The following is a 27,735-nucleotide window of genomic DNA, read 5'->3' on the forward strand; positions in this document are numbered from 1 at the left end:
TGACTCAAGGTCTGACAAGTCAAGGTGCAAGATGATGTTCGTGAGATGAATAAAAAACTTTTGTTCATAATGTTTCTGGAAATTAAATGAATGAGGAAACATTTGATTATATTAATAAAACTTTGATTGTAACTTGTTTCACGTAAGTATTGAATGATCTGACAAGCATTAATGTTATTTATTTTTAAGGTTTACTATTATTTCTCTAATCATTGAACTTTAAGTTTAATGTTCCATTGCTTACTGTGAAATACAATTGTTCAAAAAGGAAGTGGGTAATTTTATGGATTATATTTTAATTTAGGCTTTTGTTTGACTAGAGAAAGGTTTGAGGTAGTATGGTGGGTGTGGCGTAATTATTTGATCTTTCTTGAAAGCTTAGAAAACCTATGAGAGCATAAAATAAAACTCTACCTTTGTATCCTGTCGGAAAAATCTTTGTAAGTTGTATATTTTGTATTATGTGACGAAGCAGACAATATTTTTTCACCCGGCGGATTGGATGATGTATACAATTTACAATCTCTTTTTATTATTAATGGGAAGGATAAATAGTTTACATGGAAGATGCTAGTCTCCGTGGAAAAGTATAACTTTTTGGCTTATAAATATAATGTGTAAATTGACACACACTATTGATTTTTGATTATAACTAAACTATTGTTTATTGTTTTTATTGGTATAGTGACCAGTTACTTTCTTTTACAAACTCACTCTGTTTCAAAAAATTAAAAATTATTGTGTGACGTAACTTATGGTATAATCTTCTATTATTCTACTGGCTTAATTTGTAACTCTTTGAATAAATGAGTTTCAATCTCAGAATGCTACACAAATATCTCCTGTGTAGTTTTAAGTAAAATTCTGAAACAAACATTTCTTCGTCTGTACCAGAGGTGTACAGTTTGTTTGTTTGTATATATATTTAACTTGACGTACAAAGCCAAACAATGGACCATCTGCGTTGTTTCTACCACAAATGTGGAAAATAGATTTTTCGCGTCATAAATCCCTAGGACGCTGCTGAGCTAATGGGGAGCAAAATAAAAGAGAATCTCATGTGACGTTGTATCTTTCTATTCCAGTCGTTTGGATTCAGTAAGTTAAATGGCTGTAGTTTTTAACGTTTAACAGTGCCAGGTGCTTTGCGACTTGTTGCAACGGTAGTGTGCTCTGTAAGACTGTGAATATGTGACAAGAATGATTATCAGATCTCAATATTTGATTAGTGGAACCCAATAATTGGTGGTGACTGTTGCTAATTGTCTTTCCTCTGATCTACCAGTTCAAAATTAGGCTCGGCTAGAGCATACATCTCTTCCCACAAATATCCAAAGTAACTAACGAATCATAATTTGACATTAATTACACTAAACTTGAAGAACAATATTTAAATAAGGAAAATACACTTATATGAATAAAAATACTGATACCTAGTTTTTTAGAAAGTTTAAAGGTGTACATTTTATTTAATGCAAGTTTATTTTGATGAAGAATATTGTCAGCAGCTTAACAAATATAATGGTCTCCCATTTTGAGAAAGTAAATGATAATGCCTTATGATATTTTGGATTGTTTTCTTTGGTCGATTGTAGGATTCACCACTTCCAGCAACTATACCTTGAAGTAAAACAACGAGAGTACGAAGAAGTCGGATATATTTCTCCAAGCCCACATGAGAGTGGCATAAGATCTGTACAGAATGTCCCAAATTAATATGGAATGTTTAAGCAAACGTTAACTGCTCCTTTAATGACTTACATGCGTATGTAACTTCGTTCTAAAGTGGCCTGGCACAGCCAAGCGCGTAATGCGTGCGACTCGTAATCCGTGGGTTCGCGCCCGCGTCGCGCTAAACATGCTCACCCTGTCAGCCGTGGGAGCGTTATAATGTTAGGTCAATCTCACTATTCGTTGGTAAAAGAGTAGCCCAAGAGTTGGTGGTGATAACTAGCTGCCTTCCCTCTAGTCTTACACTGCTAAATTAGGGACGGCTAGCACAGATAGCCCTCGAGTAGCTTTGTGCGAAACTCAAAAAACAAACAAACGTTCTAAAGACTATTTGGAGATATATGCTCTTTCTTGGGGTTCATAATGGCTCTCGACATCCATTATCGGAATCCATAAAATAAACTTTTGTATTAAATATGTTCTATGTATCTTTCTCGGGAAATATCATCAAATTTAAATTTCATTTGATTTCACCTCACGTTTTTATCACCAGTAGAAAGAAGAGTGGCTACTGTCTCTGATCGTTGTCGGATTACTCCTAACTACATACTATATTTTTGTTATTATTTTTATAATTCAGGTGACCCTATCACAACATGGTTGTTGTTTTCTTCAAGACCTTTGTTATTTCATCTTGTCAATGATTTAATTGTACTTATTTCAGCAACCTATGGTTTTGTATTACTTATATTTTTAAGAACATTGACTCATTTAGAAAACTCTATAGTTCACCATCAAGAGGAACTTGAGCAGCTAAAGAATTTTATAGCTATAAGTAATGACAAAATGTTAGCGATCATTCACGAGAAGTGGAAGATACACTACTTTATTGGAACTTCCTTGATGAGATGTTTAAATTTCTAGTGACAATGTCTCACAGTTGCACTAACTATAACATATTTTATGTTAAACTATGTGCGCCATTTTCATAACCATTTTAAAACCGCCTCAACTAATTTATTGTATTACGTTCAGACAAAACATAGTTTCGCCCAATTAGCTTAAATCGTCTTAATTCTAAAATAACTTAAGACTAACTCTGCTTCGGGATTATCTATTACTGAGATGTCCTATACATTTGTTTCTTTTCAAATCATTACTTTCACTTGTTCCCACAATTTTTACCACTTTTAATTTTTTTAAATACAACTAGGCCTTTTCATGATTACCCCTTATCTAATTTCTTTTGTTTGTTTTCTCTGCTTTATTTGTATTTTTCTTCATACGATTCTTCTCAGGAAAAAATGTGAAAGTGGCCATTCTTTTCCCTCAAAAATCTTCGTCGTCTGCCAGGTAATAAAGTTCCTCAATACTGGAAAGAAAGTTTTATAAAATTCAAAAGGCAATCTAGCTTTTGATACCACTAATAATGACATACAATTTAGCATAAGTTATGAAGAATTTACCTCTTGTATTACATTATTATTATTATCCAATCATCTGTAGAAGAATTTCACAGTAGCCATGGGCCGCGAATCCCTCCTTACTCGATAAGGACAAAAATCTTGTCGAATATATTAACTTGTTAAATATATAATAATTTTTCATCATTATCCATTCAAAATCACTCCAGACTTTATTTTTTTTATTAGTGAGTTTTTGATCTCAGACCTGGCATGGCCAGGTGATCAGGACGCTTGTCTTTTTTGGATGCAAACTCCGTCCCACCAAACATGCTCGCCCATTTATACTTGATGGTGCTATAACGTTACAATAGATCCCATTGTTCGTTTGTAACACAGTAACCCAAGAGCTGGTGGTGATGACTAGCTGCCTTCCTTCTAGCCTTTCACTGCTAAATTAGGGGTAACTAGTACAGCAATTCAAAACAAACCAAACCTTGTCACCGGATTATTATATAAACTATCGTAGCACTAGTGACAGGAAACAATGTTTTCAACCTGCATAAACTTAGCTGAGACAACTACCTTCTTTATTTTAGTTGTGAATAGATAAATATTCATTTTGAAATTATGCCACTTTAATGGTGAATGAGAAATAACGTCGGCTAATAAAAACAATTGTTACCCTCCTTCCGTTCATCCAGTCACTTTTATTGTCAGAACTCATTCCGCATGGCTTAGAACAAAAGTGCCACCTGATGCCATTGATTCTTGTGGCTCTTCCTCACACTTTGTCATCATTAAATATATAACACTTTCAAGTCCCATGTGATCTATTATATAATATGTGTAATAATACTAATGCCATGGTTTGCTTTTTGATTCCCCTTCAAATGTCTAGATAAATAATGATGCACTGAAAAACTAATGATTAAGAACATTTATCCTTTATTAAAGAGTTCCAAGATTTATTTTTGTTATTTTTCTTCTACATTGCTTTTAAATTTTCAATATGTTACAGCCTCAACGTCTAGCACAAAGCATCAGTTCCTGATGTTACTGCCATAGTGGCTACCTGCTTGAACATCAGAGCTCTACTAACAGCAATCAATTATTTCCTTGTTTAGAGCATACACTGCAAGCGTACGCCAAGTCCCCTATAAGATAAAAGTTATTTATCATGTTTGGTGTAAGCAAAAAATGAATGTGGACTATGTTGAAACCCTGTAACTGTAGCTATAATTCTAAACGCAGTGTTGTTACAGGTAGTTTAAGGTTGAATCAATATCCCACAGAGAAAGGATGCTAGTAAAGTAAGATAAGATCATTTAATGGTTTAGTGTCAAATAACACAACATTTAAAAAAAAGGGAGTTTTCCATATTCTCCACTGAAGTAGAAAAGCTTCGAAAACAAACTCTTAGAAAGCAAATGGATCCGAAACAAAAACACAAGTTAGATGGAAATAAAAATCTAAGCCATCTTCTTCAAAATGAAGTTTACTCTTACAAAATAAGACTCATAACCAAAGTCATTTTCGTGAAGAAGGACATATCTTCTGGTAAGAAACGAAGAAGGATTTAAAATCGATGAAGGTTCACAAACGTCTGGACACAAAACGAAATTAATGAATGTTTCATGAGTAATGTGGATGAAGAAGAAACTGGAATCAAAGCAATATAATTCGATGACATTTACATATTCATAAGACTTTTGTGCCTGTAGTTTGCTAAAACGTGTTCCTGAAGTCGACACGAGCGGAAAGATTTTCAAGATGTGGAGTGTAATGCTAGTCTTTTCTCGCATCACATAATCTGTTACAAGGGAAACTACTTTTTCAAGCAATGTTGCTTAATTACGTCTGGCGGAACAAGTACAATGAACGGCGGACGAAATAGTTCCTAGGTCAGCACAGGATTAGGGACATTGTTCTAATAAATTGTATTAACCTTAAATTGTAGTGTAACGTTATACAAGCGGGGTACACTGCTGGCCAAAATTTTAAGGCCAATGAACATAAGAAGAAAATATGCATTTTGCATTGTTAGACTCAAAGACTTATTTGAATAGAGCTTTGAAAGACGAAAATAAGGAAAGGGAAAATAAAAATAAAAACCTTTTAGTATTTAATAGGGAAAATGTGAACAGTATGAAATTAGCCTAAATACTAGCTGGCCAAAAGTTTAATACCATACTGGGATGAAGCATTAATCGGTAAACACATAATAAAATTTATTCATTTTTGTTCAAGCATTAGCGTTGTCAACATCTCCCACTGACATCTTCTGTGCTACATTGGGTAAAAAACATGGCAAAGGCTAAAAAGTTGACAGAGTTTGAACGTGGCAGAATTGCCGAGCTGCAAAAGCAAGGTCTCTCTCAACGTGCCATCGCTGGTGATATTGAGCGTAGTAAAACTAGTGTTTCAAATTTCTTAAAAGATCCTGAGGGATACGGAACGAGAATTTCAAGTAGTCGGCCCAAGAATATTTCGCCGGCTTTAAGCAGGAGGATTCGATGGGTTGTCTAGCAAGACACCAGCCGATCGTTGAACCAGATTAAGGCCTTTACGGACGCAGAATGCAGCTCAAAAACCGTAAGACGGCATCTACGAGAGAAAGGCTTTAAAAACCGTAAACGTCTTCAAAGGCCACGCCTGCTTCCACATCACGAAACAGTTTGGTTAAACTTTGCTGAGAAGCACCAAATGTGGGACGTAGAAAAGTGGAAGAAGGTTTTGTTCTCTGATGAGAAAAAATTTAACCTGGATGGTCCAAATGGCTTCCAACGTTACTGGCACGATAAGGATATCCCACCGGAGACATTTTCTACACGACACAGTGGAGGAGGTTCCGTCATGAAGTGGGGTGCTTTCTCCTTCCATGGAACAATGAAGCTTCAGGTTATACAGGGGCGTCAAACAGCAGCTGGCTACATTGGCATGTTGAAGAGAGTATCCTTATTGACTGAACGCCCTCGCTTGTGTAGAAATGACTGGATCTTTCAACAGGACAACGCTGAAATGCCCGCACGACAAAGGACTTTTTCATGACGAATAACGTGATACATTTGGACCATCCAGCGTGTTCGCCCGAACTGAACTCCATTGAAAATGTTTGGGGTGGATGGCAAGGGAAGTCTGTAGAAATGACGTCAATTCCAATCAGTGCATGATCTTCGTGAAGCTATCTTCACCACTTGGAATAACACTCCAGCCAGCCTTCTGCATACGCTTATATCAACAATGCCAAATCGAACGTTTGCAGTTATTCGCAATGACGGCCGTGCAACTCACTACCGAGACCTCTTGTTGGACATTTCCTACCCTGTTTAGGTCTTCTTTTTGGTATGGTCTTAAATGTTTGACCAGCTAGTATTTAGGATAATTTCATCATGTTCACATTTTCCCTATTAAATGCTAAAAAAAATTTTATTTTTATTTTTCCTTTTCTTATTTTCATCTTTCGAAGCTCTACTCAAATAAGTGGTTTAGTCTAACAACGCAAAATGCATGTTTTTTCTTTATGTTCGTTGGCCTTAAGATATTGGCCAGCAGTGTATTTGCGGTCTCTACACTGAAGGAATTTTCACCCAGAATTTAACACTGTATGTCCATAAACTTATTGTTGGTACACGGGGAGTGGGGTGAAATGACCCACAGGAGAAAAGAAACATGTAAAGCTAGTCAGATAATGAAACATAATTTTAACCGAAGATTATGCATGCTATTTTTGAGATAACAGTTAAAAAATCAAACTAATACTTCTGGGTCTATGCATAAGTTATTTTACATATTTGTTTTGTAGCAATAATGTTGTTAACCTTCTACAGTAAAATCGATGTTAATGTAATAACACTTATGACTTGACTGAAGTAGTAACAGAATTTTTCTATTATTTTTATTTGAAACAAAAGCTTCCACTCTATGAAATTGTTAAGCATACACATAATAAAGATAATTTTGTAACTATAATACTAACTCAAGGCTGAGTAAATCTGATAAGTTTTGTTATGTGTAATTACAAAAAAGAAACCGTTTTATAGATAATATTAATTTGTACGTTTGCTAATCAACGTATGTTGTATACTTTGTCGACCAAGCATGTAATTACATGATGTGAAATTAGGCAATAATGATGCTTTCAGAAAGGTAAGTTGTTTTTTAATACTTGTGCTAGCCACTTTCGGCTGGATTTTACTAACTTGTTCAAGCTATGCAATGACTTTTAGAACAAAAAGTTTCACTTCTTTTGTACATTCTTTTTAAAATTAATAACATACCCTAATATCTAAGAGTCAGGATTTCCCCATTTTGTATTGTTCGTTTATCTGAAAACGTAAGAGAAAATGCAAGTAGTTTTCCTGTTAACATAATCCCTTTCTTTAAATAATATCTTAGATACGTGTCCTGTATTCGTAGTTAATAACTGGAAATGTGAATTTCTTCACTTTTTACAAGGTTCCCATACTTTTCTACTAAGAATCGTGTTTATAGGCGCTGTGTTTTTTATTCATATACTAAAATCCGGGTTTCGACTCCGGTGATAGACACGGGACAGACAACCAATTGTGTAATTTATGCCTAACTCCAAACAAACTAAATCTTTATTCGAGTGCGAGTATATGCTTTACGACAGAGACACATCTACCCTGGATGTTTTCGCAGTTTTCACTAAAGTGTGTTAAAAATGTTGGTTGCCATTATAACAGTGAGAAAAGTAACATTATAGATGTTTTTATAAAGGTATAGAGCATTGATAAATATGTGGAATGATCTGGACTGAACGTCTTCATTACTGTATTGCTTCTGAGGTTGGGCATTTTTAGCACTTTCTTTAAATTTCATAGACATTCAGAGAATGACAACAAACTTTTATGGCCTTTTAAGCACTGGGCATTTATTAGGAAAGTTCTGAAAAAACTGTTTTATACATAGAAGTGCAAAACAATAAAGTAAAACATGCAGATGTTACTATGACTTTAGAGGATACCTAACATTAATGGTTCTTTATAATATTTAGGATCACAAAGTTAGATAAATGACAATTCGGAAACATGAGGTTATTGGGATGGGGTGGGGTTGGACCAGTTTAGCTTTCCATTCAATAAACACCCTGGCTATCGAGTTGCTTTACGTTTTAAATATGATATCTAAGGGATATAAAATAATTTTTACATATTCCAGGCTAAATAGATTTAACCAATGCAAATTTATTCATGATAATTGTTAATGGGGCTCAATGATTACCTTTGGTGAACTCAGCAGACAGCCTGATGTGGCTTTGCTATAAGAAATCACACACACATAATTGTTAACTCTCAAGGAAAGCTTGTATTCATCTAACAGTTAGTTAGTAGTGATTTGAAACACTAATTGTGTAACTTCGGGCTCTACATTATAAATAGTTTTTATTTCATTGTAGCGTAAGATTGTTTCTAGTTGAAAATAAATTTTATGTGGATTTCACACACATTCATCAGTCAAACTCTAATGAATACAATTATTTAAATCAATAAATGTTTATGATAAGAGCTGTTAGTTTTATCTTCAATTAAAACACGTTATGTAAATATATATTACGTACACAAATATTTAACAAATTAATATATATATATATATATATCTGTTTTTAAATGTATTTGCGAAGCCTAACCTACAGTTAGGGGTATGCAGGAAGTCTGTCGGTTTGTAAAATCTAAGAATGATATTACCCTCTTTCACAGAAACTAATTCGAGGGTCGCGGGTTCGAATCCCCGTCACACCAAACATGTTCGCCCTTTCAGCTGTGGAAGCGTTATAATGTTTTGGTCAATCCCACTGTTCGTTGGTAAAAGAATAACCCAAGAGTTGGCGGTGAGTGGTGATGACTAGCTGCCTTCCCTCTAGTCTTACACTGCTAAATTAGGGACGGCTAGTGCAGATAGCCCTCGAGTAGCTTTGCGCGAAATTCTAAAACAAACAAATAAACACAGAAACTTGTTACAGCAGAAACTATTAAAAACAATTCCTAACATTTTATAACTACGTGCTTCAACGATTGGTAACTCAATGACCTCTGATAAGTACACGTTCAGAGAGTTTACTTATTATTTCGGCCACCCATAGTTGCTTACAGTTTGCGCAATTCTTGTTATTCCGTCGCACTAGATATTATCTTGTCAAGTCACGTTTCCATCAGGGACGAGCCGGTACACTTGGAGGTCCAATACCGGCTTAACGTAACACTTGTTATCAGATTTGTAAAAGTATAGATTGTATCTCGAGACATTACAGCAAAAACGTAAATCATTAATTGTTGAACATTCGTCTGTATCTCAATCGCTTCTTTTTTCCGCATTTTTGTTGGTGTAATTGAAGGAAACTGTTTAATTGAAACTTGTTTAGTTGAAGACTCATATTTCCCCGTTCTTAAGGTGACATTTTCAACAAAGAGGAATACAAATGTAATGTTTCTGCATATACAAAATTTTGTTGCATATAAATACACTGCTTAGAAAAAAGAAGAAAAACCAAACATAATTTTTTATTACCTGAAACTATTTATAATTTTATTTAGTTTTACAAAAGGATGGGGTGACAGTTCGGTCCTACCATACTCACGGACCTCTAAGAAATACCCTATTGATTTAGCTTCAAGATTCAATGAATGCTGCTGTTGATGGTGAAATAACACAAATAACAAAATTATGAGCAGTTTGTGTTATCTATTTGTGTTGCCAACTAGAAGTGAAAAATATTTTAATTCTGAGAAACAGTGCAATAAAACATTAAGGCTCAACACAGCATGCACCAGACGCAAGAAAAGACAGAGGTTTGTTTGCTTGTTTGTTTTGAATTTCGCACAAAGCTACATGAGGATTACCTGCGCTCGCCGTCCCTAATTTAGCAGTGTAAGACTAGAGGGAAGGCAGCTAATCATCACCACCCACCGCCAACTCTTGGGCTACTCTTTTACCAACGAATAGTGGGATTGACCGTAACATTATAACGCCTCTACGGCTGAAAGGGCGAGCATGTTTGGTGCGACGGGGATTCGAACCCGCGACCCTTGGATTACGAGTCGAACGCCTTAACGCGCTTGACCATGTCGGGCCCAAAATAGCCTGTACATTAAAGGTAACCTTTCAGTAGTTATGTTCAAATTAAATCAAGTTCCTATAGTGAGTGCCCGGCATGGCCAGGTAGTTAAGGCACTAGACTCGTAATCTAAGGTTGCGGGTTCGAATCCTTGTCACACCAAACATACTCGCCTTTTAAGCCGTGGGGGCGTTATAGTGTGATGGTCAATCCCACTATTCGTCGCTAAAAGAGTAGCCCAAGAGTTGGCGATGGATGATGATGACTAGCTGCCTTCCCTTTAGTCTTACACTGCTAAATTAGGGACGGCTAGCGAAGATAGTTCTCGTGTAGCTTTGCGCGAAATTCAAAAACAAACAAACAAACAAACGTTGATTATTTAACATATATAAGTCGCATTTTGTATAATCGATAATTATTTACATTTCCAACGATAGATTTGCAAGCTACAGTCTAGGGCAAAATGCTTGAATGCTGTTCTGTATTAATGGTATTGGCTACATGCATGGAGTAGTGTATGAGTAAGTGTCCGAGTAGCAGCAGAGAAGGTAACGTATGATGCGTTATGGAATTGTTATTCTGGTTTGTGTAAGTTCTTTTGAGAATTTAATAATCAGTGATGTCGAGAAAACGCACTTGCAGAAAAAATATATATGTAGAAATGGCTCGTTTGCGTTGAGAAAATTTTTTTACGTAGAGGAGCGAACAACGTTTCGATCTTCTTCGGTCATCGTCAGGTTCAGCTAAGCACGCCCTCTACATTTCGACACTCAGTTACAGAGCCCCTTTCAAACATATTGTCAGCTTCCGGTCAGTTACCTCTTCCTTTCTTTGTGAACCTGACGATGACCGAAGACGGTCGAAACGTTGTTCGCTCCTCTACGTAAAAAAAAATTTTCTCAACCCAAACGAGCCGTTTTTACATATATATCTTTTGAGAATTTGTTTGTCAAATCACACGGACGCATCTGTATAGTTTCAAAAGAACAGCCAACAGAAAACTGACCAAATAAGGTTATATTACAAGAAAACCTATTTATAAAGCAATATTAACCATAATTCACCGTATTACTTGGTCAAGATAGCACGCCGAGCTGCAGTTAGAACACTAGCAACATGCCATCTTTTCAGATCAGTCCTGTTTCCGAGTTGTTAAAGGTGATGGTATGATTCGTGTTCCTCGTTTGCTTGGGGCACTGATGTGGAGTGACTGTATTTTCTACAGAGGACAAACAGGAGGTATGCTGTGCATCATTAGGAAGCTATTAACAATTGTGGAAAATCTGCTCTTCATATCCTCCATGTAAACGTCAATGGCGCCCCCTACAGACATAACATTGAAAAACTATTTCTACTATATGCTAGAGTAAGGTTTGGTAATTACTTTGTGTTCCAGAATGACAATGTCACAAACCAGAATGTGCGTATTTTACAGGATTATGTCGACCGGGAGGAAGTTACAATATTACCACGGACAACAAAGTCTCCAGATTTTAATTCAATTGATAACTGCTGGGTGGAGCCGAGCCTGAAAGTTGCTAACCACGACTCTAAACCAGCTACTCTAGCTGAGTTGCATTGTTTTCTAGTGACAAGCTGGGATTAAATTATGGCGAATTACATCAATAACCTTATAGACAGTATGCCACGTTGCCTTGCTGAGGTTATTAGAATACAAGAAGAACCAACCGAGTACTGAATGTTTAAGATAAAGTGGTATAAGATTACAGACGATATTTATTATAATTTCATGTTATATGTTTTGGTAAGGTTTTGTTGTGATCGGTAAAATGCTGAATTACAGATTTTTCTACAGGTGTCTAATAAAATGGTTTACTGTTCTAATAAATTGTTCATGTTGTCCATATAACCTGTATCATTATACAAATTACAAATGAAGATCTTTAATATAAAATACTTTTTTCAGTTTGACAGCGCTGAGTGTATTCACGTTCCATCTTTATAATAATGATTTTCTTTGTTACAAATATAAAAATATTTTGGTCATGACTTTATGATTATGAAAAACCTGGAGAGGATATTTTAAAAACTATTAAATACTGGGGTGGGTGTTTTCTACTAGCAAAGCCACATCGGTGTATCTGCTATGTCTACGTAGAGAAATAAAACCCATAATTGTAGCATTGTAACTCTGTAGACTTACCGCTGTCCCAGCAGGTGACAATATTCAGGCATTTTGTTTTATATTTTGAATAGGTTTTCTCTTTCGATATCTTATAAGGATATGACTAGGTGTCACAGGTGGAGGTCTAGTCGGAAATGTTAATAATTTTAATTTGAAATTTTCATACTTGACGCAATGTGGGTGTATATTTTTCTTATAGCAAAAGCACAAAGACAATCGAACTCCTGATTCTAGAGTTGTAAATCTGAAGATTTAGCGCCGTACCAGCGGGGAACTTAACGTAGTGTAGTTACACTAGACAGTTTGAATGCTTGTTTGTTTGTTTTGTGAATTTCGCGCAAAGCTACTCGAGGGCTATCTGCACTAGCCGTCCCTAATTTAGCAGTGTAAGACTAGAGGGAAGGCAGCTAGTCATCACCACCCACCGCCAACACTTGGGCTACTCTTTTACCAACAAATAGTGGGGTTGACCGTCACATTATAAAGCCCCTACGGCTGAAAGGGCAAGCATGTTTGGTGTGACTGGGATTCGAACCCGCGACAGTCGGATTACGAGTCGAATGCCTTAACACACTTGGCCATGCCCGGCCATTTGAATGCTAAATAATAAGGTTGTTTTTAATACAAATCTGATTAATAATATATATAGAAAAATAATCCAAACAAATTAATCTTTTATATCTTGATACCATTCATCACTTTTATAAATTTCGAGTATTTCAGCTATCACGTATAAAATTAACTTTATAATTTCGTCATCTTTACAAACGCACCTGTATCAAAAGATAAGATAATTTTAACGTCAAAGGGCGTATTTTAAAAGTGGAATTTATTACTGCTTACTTATGAGCTTTATAATAAGATAAAGGAAATAGTAATATTCTTATACAATATAAAATGTATTAGAAATGCCGACTTAAGAATGGACAAAAGAAATATATGTGTATATATATATATTAATTTGTATATGTGCATGTTCTTTAATGGTATCTCGGTATTTATATGTATAAATCTCTGCGTTTCACTTGTCTTAATCTTAATTGTTTTGTTTATGAATTCGTAATAAGAGCTGTTAAGGAAACTTTCTGTTCCATTTCGTAATTCATTTAATCCTGTCCTTGAGTGTCGTACAAATATAATTTGTAAATAATATTTCGCATAAGCTTATTTTAAATATGTTTCAGTCTTGGTTTTGAAATTTATTATTCAGAAGTCGAAATTATAAGATTGTGTATCTGTTTTAGAATCTTGATAGTGTATGTCCTTGAAAACAGGTTAAGTTTGTAGGTATTTTGTGTTCAGGTTTTCTTAAAATTCGGAAGCAAAAAAGTGCTTTCCTGGATTTTAACATTTATTTAACATCGGTTTTTGTTCCCACTCCATTCATTTTCTAAAGACACTCAGAACATTTTTTTTTCCATTATTGATGAAATTACTCGTATTTTATTCTTGCGAAATTAGATAATTCTCTGAGTATTCAGGTTTAGAAAATATTGTGTGTCGTAAATACTGATTGAAAGTGTACAACTGATTAGCTTGGAAACAAATGTATCTGTATGAAGATATTTTACTATATCTGCTATTTTTGTTTTTATGGTTTCTATTGAAGTTATATAAACAAATTTTCTTTCTCAATTGTAATAACGATATTTGCTCCAAAATATTCTTTACATACAATGAACAGAATTACATTGAAATAAGAAAGCCCACGCTGACGTTATCATAAACTCAGTTTTCACTAATGTCCCTAAAATAAATATGATGTGATAATAAAATGATATCTACTGATCCTGACATTTGGAGCTCGTTCATTTAAAATGAAAGTTCATAAATATGTATCAAAAATAATAAAAACTTTTCATGATCTAACACAACTAAACCGGCAGAGTAATATTGCTTAAGAACGAAAACATGAAACACATTTCGACTTTTTAAGACTCATATCCTTTCAGATAACTTATAAATTAGTTATTTTTTTATACATCAATACGATTTTATAATAAAACGTATTCAATGCTTTCAATTTTGGTTTTATTACTCATATTTTCTCCATGTTTCGACTTTATAAACTGATATAAGAATTAATGTAAAGCTGTTTTTGATAGGATTTTAATCATTGATCTAATATGAGTTATAATTCAAAATTATATTGTTCAGTGATGTCGGGAAAGGTTAAACACTGTAATCAATTTGTATAACAATGTGTGAAAACAGCTGTTGAATTTATTACAAATAACATTATAATACAGACAATGTGTCACCTCATCTGTTTTGTTATATTGTTTTTTTGTTATCATTTAATCACTTGGTGTTTCTTTCATATACATATAACTACAAATGCTTAATCCTAAAATTAAACATTTTTTTTTTCAATTTAACACAAAGTGTTCAATTTCTATATAATTTTCTTGTAATCACTACAACTTTCAAGCTATATACCTTCTGTCATCCAGATAATAGAATTAATTTGTAAGATTTACGTACACATGTTTTAATTCTTACGTCTAATTTTACCCACAAGTTAATAAACTTGATGTGTTTCTTTTTCTCACCTGAACATAGCAACTGCAAAAAATATACTGTAAGGCAAAACCCCGTCATTTAAGTTAACTTTCCAATATAGTAAATTAAAATATTCTCACATTTGGCAACATTCAAATCATTAGAATTGGTGAAGTATTTAGTAATCATATAACAACAATTCTGTTTGCTGTTTTTTATTTACACATACAAGTCTAACATATATTTTCCTTTTAACTGAATATTAACCGATTGAACAAGAAGCACTATGAATTACAGCACAGTAAAACTCAGTTACAGAAATCTACAACAAAGTCGAGAGTGGTTAGATCTTTATAATGAGAACTTAGGATTTAATACGTTTTTGGAGAGTCAAATCTCATATATATATTCCAGTAATATCAGTTAAATTGTTACAAGTGTTCTAATCGTGACAGACATTTTGTTTGTGTAGATAAATATTTAAAGGCTTTTGTTTTAAACGACTTTGCAAGTGCGCCTAATCGTTTGCAAATTCAATATGTACAAAATAAAGCACACAATCCAAACTTCATTTATTTATATAAACATAATTAACACTACTCCAAAGACTGCATAAATGTGTTTTTTTTTTATAGTAAAGGCACATTAGGCTATTTGCTGTGCCAACCGAGGGAATTCGAGCCCCTGATTTTTTAGCATTGTAAATCACAAGACTTACCTTTGTCCCATCAGTGGACAACTGATTGGATTATTTTGTACGGGTGCTTTTTATTTAAGTTTTCTTCTTTGAAATCAAAATCACAAAATACAAAATAAGAACACTTCTCAATATCATTGGATATTTTTCACGTATAAAGTTTACTTTCAAAAACACATCCCAAAGAAAGACATTAATTCGTGTAACTGAATTGGCAAAAATAGTGTATACTGAATTTAAAACTTCCGATTAAATAATATTAAACGGTATATTAGATATCAATTAAAAATCAGAAAAATAGAAATAATTACATACAAACAAAAAGGGTAGTGGAATTTCAATTTATTTATATGCAACTCTGAAAGAGTATTTTTATGTTAAGCAAATTATATATGCTTCAATGATACAGATTTACACCGTATGTGCCAATACATTACATTCATTTCAAAACATCAAAGTCTCAAGCTTAATTTTACTAGGCAAATACCAACTAACGTCAATGATAAAATAAACAGAATCATAAATAAATATGAGCAAAACAAATTTATCTTTTATTTTATTTAAACCCTAACAATTTCCAAAACTTTGCAATGAAAATAAAAAGATATATATATACAGCCGTGTTAAAAGTTATATTGCAAAAGGTAGAAGCTATTTAAATTACGAATGGGTTATTTGAAATATTACTACTAAGAATAAAACAAAACAAAACTTCATTTTAAACTAACACATCTTATAATACTGTAGCGCGTACATAATATTGTATCACAAAGCCCTATTGAAATAACATTTGTGTAAATAATGAGGCTCTGTTTACAATAGTTATGTGTAATTAGTAATTGTTTTATATTATACGATTTAAATTTATCGGGTAAGCAAAGATCACACGTCGTAACATGGAAACATGTATCTTACATTAAATATGGTTTATCACACATCAGCTTCGATGGGATTTTGTTTGCCACACCTGTGTTGCACATAATACCTGTTATTCGTACTTTAAAGACGAGAAAATCTTGTAAGCAATGACTCTGAAATGAATACTTACGAGTGGAAGGTATTACCACATCTCTTGGTCGACATGTTGTGGCATCCGAAGGCCGAACAGCGAGAAATCTTGATCAGATTACTATAAAATAATTATCATATAATTACATATCAGTATTGACTTTGTATAGCTGTAACAAGATGGCCGTGAGTGGTCTAACAAGTGATCTAACTCCATACCATATCCAAACAGTAGCATGCGTTGTCATGTATACATGGCCCGGCATGGCCAAGCGTGTTAAGGTGTGCGACTCGTAATCTGAGGGTCGCGAGTTCGCATCCCGTCGCGCTAAACATGCTCGCCCTTTAAGCCGTGGGGGGTTATAATGTGACGGTCAATCCTACTATTCGTTGGTAAAAGAGTAGTCCAAGAGTTGGCGGTGGGTGGTGATGACTAGCCGCCTTCCCTCTAGTTTTACACTGCTAAATTAGGGACGGCTAGCACAGATAGCCCAAGAGTAGCTTTGTGCGAAATTCAAAAACACACAAACAATGTATACATGTCAGAAACGCTACGGGATGAAACCACGGTCAAACAAGATTAAATTGGCGAAATGTTAATTTGTTATCAATTTACATAAATAATCTATAAATAAGAACTGGCATAAGGATTAACAAAACAGTATTATTTATCTATATTTTTATCTTCCTTCTGGTTTTGTTATGAACTTAGATGTTTACTTTCATTACTACAACAAACGGCACAATCTAACGGCACATTGGCCTTAATATTTTGGCCAATGAACATAATGAAAAAAATTGCATTTTGCGTTGTTAGACTCAAACACTTATTTGTGTAGAGCTTCGAAAGATGAAAATAAGAAAAGGGAAAATAAAAAACCTTTTTTAGTATTTAATAGGGAAAATGTGAACAGTATGAAATTAATAAATACTAGCTGGCCAAAAGGTTAAGACTATACTGGGATAAAGCATTAATCGGTAAACACATAATGAAATTTATTCATTTGTGTTCAAGCATTAGCGTTGTCAACATCTCCCACTGACGTCTCCTGTGCTACATTGGGTAAAAAACTATGACAAAGGCTAAAAAGTTGACAGAGTTTGAATGTGGCAGAATTGCCGAGCTGCAAAAGCAAGGTCTCTTTCTCAACGTGCCATCGCTGGTGAGATTGGGCGTAGTAAAACTAGTGTTTCAAATTTCTTAAAAGACCCTGAGGGATACGGAACGAGAATTTCAGGTGGTCGGCCCAAGAATATTTCGCCGGCTTTAAGCAGGAGGACTCGACGGGTTTTCCAGCAAGACACCAGCCGATCATCGAACCAGATTAAGGCCTTTACGGATGCAGAATGCAGCTCAAGAACCATAAGACGGCATCTACGAGAGAAAGGCTTTAAACACCGTAAACGTCTTTAAAGGCCATGCCTGCTTCCATATCACGAAACAGCTCGGTTAAACTTTGCTGAGAAGTACCAAATGTGGGACGTAGAAAAGTGGAAGAAGGTTTTGTTCTCTGATGAGAAAAAATTTAACCTGGATGGTCCAAATGGCTTTCAACGTTACTGGCACGATAAGGATATCCCACCGGAGACATTTTCTACACGACACAGTGGAGGAGGTTCCGTCATGAAGTGGGGTGCTTTCTCCTTCCATGGAACAATGAAGCTTCAGGTTATACAGGGGCGTCAAACAGCAGCTGGCTACATTGGCATGTTAAAGAGAGCATCCTTATTGACTGAAGGCCCTCGCTTGTGTGGAAATGACTGGATCTTTCAGCAGGACAACGCTGCAATCCACACTGCTCGCATGACAAAGGACTTTTTCATGACGAATAACGTGATTCATTTGGACCATCCAGCGTGTTCGCCCGAACTAAACTCTATTGAAAATGTTTGGGGGTGGATGGCAAGGGAAGTCTGTAGAAATGACGTCAATTCCAATCAGTGCATGATCTTCGTGAAGCTATCTTCACCACTTAGAATAACACTCCAGCCAGCCTTCTGCAAACGCTTATATCAACCATGCCAAATCGAATGTTTGCAGTTATTCGCAATGAGGGCCGTGCAACACACTACTGAGACCTCTTGTTGGATATTTCCTACCTTGTTTAGGGCTTCTTTTTGGTAAGGCCTTAAACTTTTGACCAGCTAGTATTTAGGCTAATTTCATACTGTTTACATTTTTCCTATTAAATGCTAAACACGTTTTTAATTTTTATTTTCCCTTTTCTTATTTTCATCTTTCGAAGCTCTACTCAAATCAGTGGTTGAGTCTAACAACGCAAAATGCATATTTTTTCTTTATGTTCATTGACCTTAAGATTTTGGCCAGCAGTGTATGCCATTTTTTTTTATTCAAGTTTAATGTCATCAAAGTTGGTATAACATCTTTTGGTTGAATTAAAATAGATCTAAAAGTAACAAAAATATGTTTTTTTTTTTTGTAGAATTGAACTGTAGTTGTGTTCCTAAGTATCTGTCTTAGTAATAACGTGTTAATGTTGTGGAAAAGAACGTGAGTTCCAAGTGAATTAACTGGCAACATTAAATAGCAGTAGAATATACGAAATGTACTTCAAGAAACAATGACTATTTCATCATTCTGTTTTGATGTCATTACGCTTTTATGTAGCATAAGTTATTAAAATGAATTTTATTGACGTTTATTTGCCTAATGGCAATATTAATTTTCTTATATTTCTATCTAAGTTGTTTATCAGCAAATATTTCACCATATCCTTAAGGGCGCGGCAAGAGGATACGTATATAAATCTTTTAAAGTTATTAATATCTTTAGGAGAATATTTTTTAGAAAAATAACCATTAACATATTCTCAACTAATTAACTTACGGATTGTTTTGTTTAAATTAAAGCTTACAACGTTTCATGAATTAATTTACATGTGGTAAAATACTGAACGATAAATCTAAAAGTGGTCTAAGTGACAAGAAAAATACAGTTACATTTGTTGAAAAGCATACAGAAGAGATGAAGACATAATTAATAAATATCTTCATATATAATATATATTACAATGGAATTGTTCTTTATATGATGGATAATGCTTTAATATCAAGCAGAATGTATTGAGTCATACCCTTTCTAGCTTGATCTCAGAAATATCGGAATAATAATCAAGTCAAGACATATCCTTACATTAAAAAAAAACAGTCTAGAACGTTAGAACTTCCCTACTGCTATTTAAGAACATGCGTGGGTATTCTAGGCCACAGAATCATATCTCTGTCAACTTTCGTTATCTGCACGCAGAAATTAGAAGGTGGATGCTCAAATAATAAAATAAAAACAGTACTAAGAAAGATAATAATTAGAATACAACACATCAATGGGATTTATGGCAAAACTATCCTCGAAGTTAGCATTCGACCCTTCACTATAATATCTGGATATAAAACCAGGATATTAAGATACTTATATACTAAGCCCAAGCTTTTATTATTAGTGCTGTATATTATATTAGTATAATATATGCATATAACCAAAGCATCAATAAGATTCACTTGAGGATAATGATAAGAAAACACTGGAATATCAGACTTTTTCCTTCTTTTGTTAATGTCTTCTACCGGTTTCGTGACTTTAAAGGTCACTTTTTAGGAAATTGTTTCATTGATATTCCGTATCAAAAACCATACAAATACCACTTTTCAACTAAATATAAATAATAGAAATTAATTATATATACTTTCCAAATGTACAGATATATAATAAACTCTAGGCATAAATTAAGTGCATTACGAATCCTCAGAAATAAATAGAATTAGTCAATATTCTTTCCGTTTTGAATTAAAATATTATTATAATTTCTATAATTACTATTAGAGAAATGCAACTTATTTATTTTATAATTTCATGTTGTTGTATGTTTGCTTTTAACTTTGCGTAAAGCTACACGAGGACTATCTGCGCTAGCCGTCCCTAATTTAGCAGTTAAAGCTAGAGGGTAGAAAACTAGTAATTACCACCCACTGTCAACTACTGGGATACTTTGTTACCAACGAATAGTAGGATTCACCGTCACATTGTAACGCCTCCACGGCTGAAAGGGCCAACATGTTTGGTGCGACCGGGATTGGAATCCGCGTCCCTCGGATTACGAGTAGAGTACCTTAATCACCTAGCTATTCCGAGCCTAAAGACAGAGGAAGATATCAGGCAGTGTCTATTCTTTATTTTCTATAAATTTCCAATCTTCTAAGAATTACTGTTTCCTTACTCGCAGGAAGAAATATTTTGACTGCACAGTTCAAAGCAATGCGAAAAACTTGAGGTTTGGAATTTTTAACTTTCTCTAAGTGAGCAGCACTGACATAATTTATTAAAGGGTATAGCATACATTCAGACAAGTCAACAGACCGTTAATAACTTTGAACCCATGCCAATAACTAGTCTTTATACTTGCGTAATAACTGCATGACAAACCCGTTTAATTATGCATTACGTAGGGTATCAGATGTACAACAATATCTTGTTATTTTACTATTTTTGTTCATTGCGAACAATAAGTTTTGGGCCAGGTGATACAAAGTTTAAACCCGTAGGTGTTATGTTAAACAGAGGCAGTAAAGGTTGTAAATATGTTTGTGGTATGTAATTACAGTGTTGAAAAAAACTTGTAACTCTATATCAATGTCTTGTTTTATCGTATTTCGTTTTCTTGTGTTTCTTTGAACCGATTTCTATCTGAATAAATTAAGTTTTCTTCCGCATGTCACATTCGATTATTAAGTTTTTTTTTTATTTTCAATTTACTTTTCTTATGATCCTGCAAACATATCCTATAGTGTGAGAACTACGTTCAAGTAACGTTAAACTTGTTCCATCAACTACTGATAAAAATAATTTCGTAAAACAACCTATATAATAAAGGTAACCTTTTCAAAGTTACGTTCAAATATTGTATATTATATTAGTATGACATATGCATGAAACCAAAGCATCAGTAAGATTCACTTACGGATGATGATAGAAAACACTGGAATATCAGACTTTTTCCTCTTTTATATCTTCTACCGGATTCGTTACTTGAAAGGTCACTCTTTTGGAAATTGTTTTATTGAGAATCCATAACAAATACCATATAAATACCGCTTTTCAGCTAAACATAAAAATATAGAAATTAATTACATATACTTTCCAAATGTATAGATACATAATAAATATGCATAAATTAAGTACATTACGAATCCTCAAAAATAAATATAATTAGTCAATATTCTTTCCGTTTTAAATTAAAATGTTATTATGATTTCTATAATTAATATTAGAGAAATGCAATTTATTTATCATATAATATCATGTTCTTGTTTGTTTGTTTTGAATTTCGCGCTTAGCTACACTAGGACTATCTGCGCTAACCGTCCCTAATTTAGCAGTGATCTGAAAACTAGTAATTCCCACTCATCGTCAACTACTGGGATACTTTGTTACCAACGAATAGTGAGATTGACCGTAACATTATAACGTCTCTACGGCTGAAAGCGCTCGCACCTTTGGTGTAATGGGGATTCGAACCCGCTACCATCAGATTACACGTCGAGCGCCCTAACCACCAGGCCATGCAGGGCCTTTCACGCTCTTACTTACCTTTGCTTTTCTGTCACTTAGCAACTGTTTTCACGGTTTCATAATTCCTACTTACTAATATATACATGTACGTGTAATAATGTTGATATAACAAAGGCTTCCAAGAAAACTAAATTTATACAATTGGGAAATCTGGAAAACGATGAACAAACGCTTGTGTTATTTTAAAATGAACAAACCTTTGGGACATTTCAACTCACAAAGATGTCTTGTTTGAATACTCAAAAACTTACGTCACAGTTCACGTTCATTCTGTAACTGGCTAGTTTTACATATTCATGGTAAAAGAGGACACGATACAGTAAGACAGTTCTATGCTTGATCCCTGTTACAGAAGGTAATACCTAAATCTGAGTAGTACATGATTTAATTACTTTTAGTATGTTATAAATAAAAAGTAAAAAAGATGTAAATATTTGATAACACGAAATGTGAACGTTAGTGGAATAGTATTTACTGTGTATGTACATCACAGCCTGATTTCTTATTTTTGGATTGTTTTCAAGTCGACTGAGGTTAATGTAAATTCAATACCGCTTACAATGTATAATGACTTTTGGCACAACAATCAAAAGTAGAATATAGCCTCATGGCACACAGTACATAAAAATAACGATTTATACTAAAAATGGGCACACATATAAAAATTCCTTCAATGTATATAAAATCCCTTTGATATAAAAGTATAAAATGAAAATACAGTACTTTATTAAACACTTATATATGAATAAAGTAAAACTACAATAACAAGAAACATGTACTAGGAGAGGTGTGTAAATAGGAAGGACACATGCAACATTGAGAAAACATAAAAGAAGGTTGATCGTTGACTTTAAAAAATAATGAAAAACTAATTTCAGTCAGTAAATCAACAAAATCTGAAACAAAGTTAGTGGAATTTTAAGAAACGTTAAAAACAAAACAAAAACAAATAAAAAACCGGAAAAAATAACAATAGTAAATTCCTTAGAGGTAAAATATTACATTGCATAATTGAAACCACTCGAGTACCTAACAAAACAATATAATTAACCACTTAAACACAATTATTATACTCAAAATAACATACTTAATAAGCACATCTTAACATGGAAACGTAAAACGGATATATATATATATTTTTTTTTTCATATTTGCATACTTACATAACATCATAGAAATGGGTAACGCCAGCCACGCAAAACAACTATAAATGACAGTAACAAAAGATGAAAATAAAAAAGTAAATAAACAGAATATAGATATTTACAGCTCTGGCATATTTACTTAGTGATAGCTCAGAGCTATGATAGAGCGATATTCTTCTCAGAAGGGTTTACATACAAGTTCCATTACCTTGTAAGTTCTTATTTGACTCGCCAAAGTTTGTCAGCATCCCTGGGGACTTCCGTTTCCTGTTCCTGGTGGCGAGCCTCCTCTGAAAGCAAGTAACCTTAGTTAATGTTACAGTTTATTATCTTTGATTTACAATGATTTCGCTCTCCATGAATCATACTCTGTTGAGGTGTTGGTTGGAGGTTTGTCGTGAGATTCTAAGCTAGGACAGACTGTAGTCTTATGAAGGATATTGACGAGACTGTTGGAATAGGTCAGCGGTTGTTCACTCCTTTCCGCTTTGTCAGATGTGTGTTTCTACGGAACGTTTGGGAAGTTTCCAGATTACTCTTTCACATATCATCTCATTGAAATGTTTTTTGAACCTTGATTTACTAACTGTGAGCTTAGGTCTGAATTTCTTAATTTTTGGCATATTTTAAAAAGAATGTACAGTATACCTTCAAGTTTTAAAATATTTGTGTGTTCACTCAGTACTTGTAGTTGTTGTAACTGGTGAAGAAGGTGACATCCAAACTGCTGAAGGTACAATATCTACCATTGTGACTTTGGACGGTCAAGCTTCCATCAATTTCTGACATATCGTGGTCATCTTCAAACTTGAATAAGTTCAGAAAACTTAACTGATCAGTAGTAGGACTAAAAGTATCAGTTTGATAAACACAATTATAGCTAGCAGACTATAGTTGAATCACAGCAACAAAGGTTTTTCTGAAGGAAGTGTACTATACATGTAAACTGCAATATCACCTGTAATTTTTGTAGGTAACATCTCTATTGATTTTCGAGGGATGTGGTTTACTAACTGTGAGGTTAGGTTTCAATTTTTTTATTTTTGTCATATTTGGAGAAGAGTGTACAGTACGCTACATGGCCAGAAGTATGTAAACAGCCCTTCTTATTAGTGGATTCGGCTATATCATCCACACCCACTACTAACAGATGCATAAAATCAAGCATACAGCCATGCCACCTCCATAGATAAACACTGGCAAAAGAATGGGTCATACTGAAGATCTCAGTGACTCTCAACGTGGCACTGCCATAAGATGTTACCTTTCCAGCAAGTCAGCTCGTCAAATTTCCGCCCTGCTAGAGCTGCCCCGGTCAACTGTAAGTGCTGTTATTTTGAAATGGGAACATCTAGGACTAATAACAGCTCAGCCACGAAGCGGTAAGCCACACAAGCTCACAGAAAGGGATCGCCGAGTACTGAAGCGCGTCAAAATCGTCTGTGCATAATTGCAACACACATTACCGAGTTCCAAACTGTTTCTGGAAGCAATGTCAGCACAAGAACTGTTTGTCTGGAACTTCATAAAATGGCCTTCTATGGCCGAGCAGCTGCACGTAAACCTAAAATTACAATGCACAATGCCAAGTGTCGGCTGGAATAGTGTAAAGCATACTGCCATTGGACTCTGGAGCAGTGGAAACGCGTTCTCTGGAGTGATGAATCACGCTTCATCATCTGGCAGTCTGACAGACAAATCTGGGTTTGGCGGATGCCAGCAGAACGTTACCTGCCTGAATGTATGTTGCCAACTGTAAAGTTTTGTGGTGGAGGAATAATGGTAAGAGCTGTTTTTGTGGTTTGCTCTGGGCTCTTTAGTTCCAGTAAAGAGAAATATAATGCTACAGCACACAATGACATTCTAGAGAATTGTGTGTTTCCAACAATGTGGCAACATCTTAGGAAAGGCCCTTTTTTGTTTCAGCATGACAATGCCCATGCACAAAGAGAGGTCTGTAAAGACACGGTTTGCTGAGGTTGGTGTGGAATAACTTGACTGGCTTGCACAGAGCCCTGACCCCAACCCTATCGAACACATTTGGGATGAATTGGTACGCCAATTGCGAACCAGGCCTTCTCGTCCGACATCAGTGCCCGACCTCACTCATGCTCTTGTGGCTGATAAGGAGGTAATCCCCGCAGCCATCTCCCAAAATCTAGCGAAAAGCCTCTACAGAAGAGTGGAGGCTGTTATAGCAGCAAAGGAGGGACCAACTCCATACTAATGCATATGGTTTTGGAATGAGATGTTCAACAAGCACATATGGGTGTGATGGTAGGGTGTCCATATTCTTTTGGACATGTAGTGGTATTTCTTCAAGTTTCAAAATACTTGTCTGTCCACATAGTGCTCTCAGTTGTCGTAACTGGTGAAGAAGGTGACATTCAAACTGCTGACGGTACAATATTCATCATTGTGACTTTGGACGTTTAAGCTTTTATCGATTTCTGATATATCGTGGTCATCTTCATCCTTGAATGGATTTAGAAAACTTAACTGGTCAGTAGTAGGATCAAAAGAACCAATTTGATAAACACAATTATAGCTAGCTGATTATAGTTGAATCACAGCAACAAAGGCTTTTTTGAAGGAAGTGTACATATATATGTAAACTGCAGTATCACCTATAATTTTTGTAGGTGACCTTACAACTTACAGACTTCTCTATTGATTTTCGAGGATGTAGCACTGATCAGTAGTAAAATGACTTTGTTTGTTTTTCACCCATATCTGTGCGGCAATACGTGAAAGAGAATATGTTAAACTAAGTAACATAATATGTTTTTGTCGTCACACAGTACAAGACTCTATACTTGTTTTCTAACTTTGAAAATACTCCTGACTTAAATTGTTTATGTAAACTAAAAATCGAACATGTCAAATATGACTATTTCTGCATGATATATTTTGTAACTTCTGTAGTCATTTTTCGTGCTCAGAACTATGACTATTTATTTTATATTTCATTTAAATTATATTTTCTTGAGCATCGATTCTGTAATCAACTTAGCCGTTTTTGAATTATACTTATGTTTATATGTATACAGCTCATACCCATAGGTTTTGGTCAGTCGGAAATCTAAATGCAGTAGGAGAATGGTTTCAATGTTACACGTTTTCGTTGCCAGACATTAGTTTATTTTCGTTATTAACAACATTATGTCGTCATCTTTCGATATATGCCACAAAGATATAAACGAAACATAAAAGTACAGTTCAACACATTGAGCACTTTTGAAAAAAAAAAAAAACAAGTATCTAAATACTGTCTCTCTCTCCATTCTTCCAGCAGAAACCAGAATGAGTACAATGAGTACACAATGTGATTATGAAAGATACAAATATTATTCAATAGCTACTTTCTCTACCTCTTCCTATATCCCTATATCTTTCTTTACTCTGTAGATTTAATGTGATTATGAAAAATGCAAATGTTATTCAATAACTACTCTCTACCTTTTCCTATATCCCTATATTTTTCTTCACTCTATAGATTTGATGTGATTATGAAAGATGCAAATGTTATTCAATAACTACTCTATCTTTTCCTATATCCCTATATTTTTCTTCACTCTGTAGATTTAATGTGATTATGAAAGATGCAAATGTTATTCAATATACTCTTTTTTTTCCTATATCTTTTTTCTTCACTCTATAGATTTGATGTGATTATAAAAGATGCAAATGTTATTCAATTACTACTTTCTCTATCTCTTCCTATATCCCTATATCCTTTTTCACTTTACAGATTTGGTGTGGAATGATGTGTCATATCCAAATATTTTTGGATTCTTCACTGTTAATATTTTTGGATAACTAGTTTTGATTTTCTACTTAATATCTTTAATGACGTTTCCTGTATCATTTTCAGTATATGTAAAGGCTTTTTATCCTTATTTCTACCAGTAGAATGACCAATGACGTGGGTAATTCATATGATCTGACATGGATAAATTAAACATTTCTTTCATTAATCTAGAAGTACTTTCAACAATTCGTTTATTTTGTGTTGTTGTGGTTCAATGTGTAAAGATAAATTTTACTTGTTAGCTTCATATTCAATAATTGTGGTATTACTCTTAACTATAAGGTAATCAGTTCCCTAAGAACACCATAAACTGAAAAGGTAAGGTTAAAGTTTCACGATGATCCCAGGATTTTTTTTGTGGAGTCTGTCTATTTACACTGCACAACAAAGTTTTTGCTTCATTAACACTGTTGGGTGTTCCTTATAGATTTTTGGCTGCTGATTGCAAAAATCACATCCAAATTTGTCCATCACGTACCGTTTCATCGAAATCTTCAGTTTTGCTACAATGGAAAAACTTGGAAAAAAATGGAAATGCTTTTTTGTATTGTTGTGGAGTATAAGTTTCATACTTTAGTAAAACTTAAAATGGCATGTTCCAGACGAAAGATATGTGTATAAGGAAATGATGTTGATGTAGAAAATACAAAGATCTGGTAAAAAAGACCCTTCTTAAGCGTTAGAAGT

At 34.3% G+C, this 27,735-nt stretch overlaps 1 long non-coding RNA gene across 1 annotated transcript; it reads right to left on the reverse strand.

The window, feature by feature from the left end:
* Positions 1-2,567: 2,567 nt before the first annotated feature.
* On the reverse strand, positions 2,568-21,616 carry LOC143250278 (uncharacterized). The gene is made up of 3 exons (XR_013028139.1): positions 21,482-21,616; positions 16,546-16,626; positions 2,568-3,043 (listed from the first exon to the last, which is right to left on the reverse strand). It is a non-coding gene; the product is annotated as an uncharacterized LOC143250278 (long non-coding RNA).
* Positions 21,617-27,735: the final 6,119 nt, after the last annotated feature.

This window comes from Tachypleus tridentatus, chromosome 1 (assembly GCF_004210375.1).
Source record: "Tachypleus tridentatus isolate NWPU-2018 chromosome 1, ASM421037v1, whole genome shotgun sequence".
Taxonomy (NCBI): Eukaryota; Metazoa; Arthropoda; class Merostomata; order Xiphosura; family Limulidae; genus Tachypleus; species Tachypleus tridentatus.